The sequence below is a fragment of the Microtus ochrogaster genome, unplaced genomic scaffold, assembly GCF_000317375.1.
Source record: "Microtus ochrogaster isolate Prairie Vole_2 unplaced genomic scaffold, MicOch1.0 UNK6, whole genome shotgun sequence".
In the NCBI taxonomy this organism is placed as follows: domain Eukaryota; kingdom Metazoa; phylum Chordata; class Mammalia; order Rodentia; family Cricetidae; genus Microtus; species Microtus ochrogaster.
This window is the reverse complement of record NW_004949104.1, coordinates 11490707-11496944: the sequence shown is the minus strand read 5'-3', so window position 1 is coordinate 11496944 and position 6238 is coordinate 11490707. Positions and strand designations below refer to the sequence as shown.

The window sequence follows — 6238 nt, the reverse complement described above, 5'->3', positions numbered from 1 at the left end:
GATATGAGGGTTTAGCTGAGGGCTGCATGCTGAAGAGGCAGGTGTTCTACTGAGCTATATACCTACACTGCCTCTCCCACCCACCCGCCCATCCATCTGTCTATCTATTGGCAGGACCTTACTTACTAAACTACTCAGAGTAGTCCTCCTGCCTCAGCCTTCCAAATGGCTGAGAATTACAGGCACCCACCACAACCCCTAGCTCACCAATATTTGCCAAGTGCCTACCATTTGCCGGGGACTATACTGAATATTAGAAGACAGGTCCTCTGATGAAACTTGTTATCTCATGCACATCCTAGAGAGAAAAGACAGGCTAACAAGGAAATGAAACCCATATTAAGTTCTGGGAAGAAAACAAAATAATAAGAGTGAGAAAAAATAACTGAATATGATAGACAGCCACTAGTGGAAAGGCAAGGAGGAAGGTCTTTGATCAGGGTGATGGTTGGCTGAGCTCAGACTGCAAGTCAGATGACAATTAGGATAGTGGCCTGGTTACACACACACATACGTACACACGCACACACACACACACACACACACACACACTGGTCAAACTGACAGAAGCCACAATACACACACACACACACACACTGGTCAAACTGACAGAAGTCACAATACACACATATACACACATCAAATTGACAGAAGCCACACACACATACACACACTTGTCAGATTGACAGAAGACACACACACACTTGTCAAATTGACAGAACACAAACATACACACACACTTGTCAAATTGACAGAAGACACACACACACACACACACACACACACACACACACACACACACTGGTCTAATTGACAGAAGCCAGCATCATCCTCTAGGAGGGAACTTCAGCTGAGAGACTGGCCCGTGGGCAAGGCTGTGGAGTCACCCCTGGGTAGGCTGTCTTGGGTTGTGTAAGAAAGCAAGCTGAAACAGCAGTCCTCTGTGCTTTCTGCTTATCCTGCCTCTAGGCTCCTGCCCTGCTTGAGTTCCTGATTTCATTTCAAGACAGAGTGGAAGCCGTGTTTGGTGAAACACACCCTTTCTTCCTCCACGTTGCTTTTGGTAATGAGGTCTGTATTACAGCAACAGAGAACAAACTAAGACAGACACCAGCAGAGAGAGGAGGTTAATGGTCCAGTCAGGAAGCAAATTAATTTTGAGACTGGAAAGGGCTGTGGTTGGAACTTAAAAAGAAAACAAGAGGTTATTTCTGGAAAGTAAAGACCCAAGCAGAACTGAACTGAATGCGATTTTGCCCCTTAGGGGACTGCTGGCAATCTAGAAACCATCTTGATTGTCAAGATTGGAGAGAGGGGTACTGCTGCTGAGGTTGAGAAAATCCAGACTATTTTAACCCAGATGGTGGTTTACTCATTATGTTTTAAACCCGTGTTCTTAAGAACCTCATTTTTTCCTTTCCCGTGGGGATAAAATAAGAAATGTCAAGTATTTCATTCATTTACGGCCTTGGGAAATCCCACCACAGCGTTTAAGGAACTTCGGATAGTTCTGGAAAGTTCCATAGTACACAGACAGGAAAGGTCTGGGGAGTCTTGGGTTAAGTGCAAAGTAAGGTTAATATAGCTGTGTTTCAGTTAAACACCAACACAAAGAAGAATCCCAACGACGAGGTCAAAGCCGCCCTCCAGGACTGCAAAGCTCTGCTCCTGTGGAGTCCAGGCCTTTCCGGCTCTAGCCAGGGCAGCCATGGCACCAGCTCCGCCCTCGGACCCCAGAGAACCCTGGTCTGGCATTCTGGCCTGCAGCAGCCGCTCACTCACTTGGCGGGCCAGCCGTACAGAAGCCCCGCCCCCTCACGTGGCCCCCACGCAGTCTCTGGGCGTTCCCCACATGTTTTTTTCGGGCACAGCACGTGGTCCGGCACAGAACCAGGGTGGGCGGGAATCACCAGCCGTATTTGCATATTCATGAGGTGGAGCCACCGCCTGAGGGGTGAACGGAGAGCCGTCCCAAAGAGACCTGCGGCCCTGCCCGGAAAGCGCCATTGGTTACCGGCCCGAGGGGCGGGTTTTCCTAGCAAAAGCCGTTGGCTGCAACCACTGGCTGAGGTGAAGGAGGCTGAGGCAAAGGAGCCTGAGGTGAAGGCCAAAGCCTCCGCTGGCTGTGCTGTTCACACCCGAGGTGAAGGCCTGAAGGCCGAAGCCACCCGGGGTTGCGGGAGGAAGGCATTCGGGTGGGGTTCTGTGGTCTCTGTGTTGAGACTTCTCTGTTGTTCTTTTTCCTTGAGAAGCCTGATTTGGAAGTATTTCGTGGAAGTGGAAAGCCCTCTGAGAAGAAGTAGAACCGGGGCCGAGAGCGGAGGAGGACCAGAAGCATCAGGTAACACGGTTTTCTACCCTGGATGGTGAAAAATTTCACACGTTAAAAACAAAGAGGAGAGAGTAGGGAGAACTAGACTGGTTCATCTTGAGTTTCCACCATGAATAGCTCTTGGTTGTTTTAATTGGAACAGGAGACCACTATGTTAAGTGAAATAAACCAGACTCAGAAAGATAAATATTATGTTTTCCCACATACTGGAATCTAGATTCACATATGGCATGGGATTTGGGTTGACGCCTTATCCTTTTCCTCTGTCCTGTCCTCACTACTCCCGTGGTTGTTCCTGTGTTCCAGCACCAGTTTTTTTTTTTTTTCTTTTCGAGACAGGGTTTCTCTGTGGTTTTGGAGCCTGTCCTGGAACTAGCTCTTGTAGACCAGGCTGGTCTCAAACTCACAAGATCTGCCTGCCTCTGCCTCCCGAGTGCTGGGATTAAAGGCGTGCACCACCACCGCCCGGCTCAGCACCAGTTTTTGAAGAGACTGTCCTTACATCAGGCAGGCAGGCATGGCACTGAAACACTAGTCAGAACTTATATCTTGTTCTATAAACACAAGGTAGGATGGGGGGGAGGAAGAGGGAGGAGAGGGGAAAGAAGGAGGAGGAGAGAGAGGAGGGGTAGGGATGGGGAGAAGGAAGGGAGAGAGGAGAGAGAAGCATAGGGCATAAGTGCAAGAGAGTGAAATAGCTCCCATGAGACAGCAAGACAGCAAGTACTGGGAATGGCCTGACTATTTGAAACCTCAGACAGCCCAGCCCTCAGTGACACACCTCCTCCAACAAGGCCACACCTCCTGATCCTTCCCAAAGAGTTCCACCAGCTGGGGACCAAACATTTAACTATAGGAGCCCATGTTCTCATTCTCACCCAAATTATCACAGATAATGAGTCAAAACAAAACAGGTATTCTCTGAGAGAGGGTGATCTCTTAAGTTCATACTTCCTGGGGGCTCTGGGCTTGTGAGCTCAAAAATTAATTGGGTTGAACTTGGATAGGAGACCTCCATAAAACAGTCGTTCAATGAGAGGGAAACAGCAATAACAGAGTAATTAGAAGTTAGAAGGATTTTGTCTATTTTGAAAAATCATTTGGGTCTTTTTACTATCTTGAGATAAACTTCTAACCCCAGAAAGAGGCTATAATATTTAGAAACAAGGGAGTAAGTCATGTGCATGAAGTGAAACCAAAGGAGAATTTCATCTGGGGAGTCACTATTATAGTGCTCCTTTATTGGGTGTCCAACTTCTTGTGTTTTAGACTCTGGGAAACCAATGATTTCTTGGGATTTTGGTTTTCCAATCTACAAAGATAGGTATTTGAAATAAATTATATTTAATGTTCTCTAACTTAAAACTTTATCATTTTCCTGGAACATTAATTCTTTTTCTAAAATATTTATTTTGTGTACACGTGCATGTGTCTTTATGACTTTATGTGCACATGTGTGTTTGGATGTCCATGGAAGCTGGAAGAGGGCAGAAGGACTACTTGTAGCTGGAGTTACAGCATGCAGTTGTGTGAGCCTAAAGTTAGGATTTAAACTCTTGACTGAGCAATAAATACCTCTTCACTGCTGTGCCATCTCTTTAGCCATTTTGCCCAAACTCTTTCTGTTCCTATAGAGTTTCCTCATTGAGTCAGGAGATATTGAGTAACTAATTTTGTTGCAGAACTATAGTGATTCTAAGAATTAAAAATTCATCTAAACAAGACACAAAAGTCACAAGATTATGTGATTTAACTAATGTTCAGTATATACAAAACAATAAACATGAAAAGTGGATTAGAATCCAAGTATATTGGTACATGATTGAAATCCCAACACTTAGGAGGCTGAGGCAGGAGGATCATGAATTTGAAACCTGCCTTGGTTGCATGGTAAGGCCTTGTCTCCAAAGCAAAACAAGTATATTTAGTGGTTACCAGGGACTGATAGAAGGCAAGAATGGGAAACCGCTAACAGATATGTGGCTTCTTTTCGAGGTGAAGAATTAGTGTTGATGATTACATGACTTGGTAAATACACTAAACCCTTTGAATTGCACTTTTAAAAACCTTTAAAGCCAGGCTGTGGTGGCACATTCCTTTAATCCTAGCATTTGGGAGACAAAGGCAGGCGATCTCTGTGAGCTCAAGCCCTGCCTGGTCTACAAAACAAGTTTTAGGATTGCCAAGGCTACACACAGAGAAAAACTCTGTATCGAAAAAATCAAACCAAAACATAAAACCCTTTAAAAATACCAAACACTTGGCAGAGGTGGTAATGGAAATCAGGGTTTCCTTGGGAAACTAAACCATCTTCAGTAGATACGTTTTAAAGTAGAAGAGGGTGTTTCTGACCAGGAGAATATTGTTAAAGCCTGAAAGTCAGAGAGAGTAGAGGTTAACTATATACTAATGGCCAGTGCACAGAAGCACAAGGGAAATGACTGACGAGGTTGGGGAGGCATGAGGCAGGCAGATCTTAACCATCTGAGGACTGTGGGAGAGCTATGTAAGGACTGTAGTTTGGAAATAATATATAATCAAGGTTGTGATTAGAAAAGTCTGGCTGTAGTATGAGACAACAGAGATGGCAGAGTGCAGCAATGGGTAGATGGGTTGTTGGAGGAATTCAGGCAGGATCTGAGGTAGAAATGTCACGCCCAGCATGGTGGCACACACTTGCAATCCCAGCACTTGAGAAGTGGAGGCAGCAGAACCACCTCAAGTTCAAGGCTGTCTGGGCTACATAGCAAATTCCAGGAAGTTGGGGCCATGTAGTGAGAGCCTATAAAAATAACAGTAGGGGCCTGGAGAGATGGCTCAGTGGTTAAGAGCACTGACTGCTCTTCCAGAGGAGCCAGGTTCAATTCCCAGCACCCACATGGCAGCTCACAACTGTCTGTAACTTCAGTTCTTGGGGAAATAATACCCTCACACCAGTGTACATTAAATAAATTATAAAAAAACCCCAACAACAGCAGTAGCAGCATCAACACTAACCACAAAAGAAGACCCCCCCATAGAAGCTGACAACAATGTGGAGAAAGTGAGTAGTTGATACATTTGAGAACTACTAAGTTGACTGAACAAAGAAATAAGAAAAGAAGGCAGAGTTAAGTCATACATTTTCAGATTGAATTATTAAGTGTTTCATGATGTCATTCGGTAGGAAAGAGGTTTGAGGGGCAAGAATTCACATTTGGATGTGCTAAGGACATCAAAATGGGGATTTGTCTAATGGACAGAATTGTAGGTCAGTAACTCCCAGAGTGACCTGGGTTGGGCATATACATATAAAAATCATTAGAATTGAAATAGTGATTGATATAATGTGAGTATATTTGTTTGCTCAGAGGATATGTTTAGAAATGAAAAGAATCGAAGACACTAGGACAGAAGCTTGAGGAATACTAAAATGCCGGAGGAAAGACGGGAGGACAGTGGGAGGGGACTGCTAGTCTGGAGAAACACCAGCCGCAGGCTAATGCCTTAGACTAGTAGGTGTTTTGTTCTGTTGTTTTTAAAGCAAGCATGCTTTGTTATGTTTAATGAAGCATATATAAAAAGTGTTTCAAGTAACATTAATTTAATAAATTTAATCTTGAAATAACTGTGAAGTAGTCACTGTTCCATTTTTAATGTGCAGATGGGAAAATTGAGGCATATATCTTATCCAAGGTTACATAGTGAATTGCACACTGAGGATTTGGAAAGTCCAGGTACTTAACCCCTCCCTGTCCTATGTTTCTACTACAGCTGCATGCTGAATAAGACCTGAAAAGTTGGATCTATGTTTATGTTTACAAAAAAGAAATTAGATCGCAGAGGAATTAATTTAGCCAGAGTTAATACAAATTTAGGTAGTAGAATCCAAATTTGAACACAGATTTTTTTTTAATTTATTTATTT

The 6238-nt window shown here is 44.1% G+C and overlaps 1 protein-coding gene across 1 annotated transcript in view; it reads left to right on the top strand.

Annotated features, from left to right (window-relative positions):
* Positions 1 to 2035: 2035 nt before the first annotated feature.
* Hormad2 (HORMA domain containing 2) overlaps positions 2036 to 6238 on the top strand; it is a 71914-nt gene continuing 67711 nt past the window's right edge. Inside the window, exons 1-2 of the mRNA XM_013353348.1 lie at positions 2036 to 2143; positions 2253 to 2341. The gene's annotated coding sequence lies outside the window, so the exon portion shown is untranslated. The remainder of the gene's footprint in view (positions 2144 to 2252; positions 2342 to 6238) is intronic.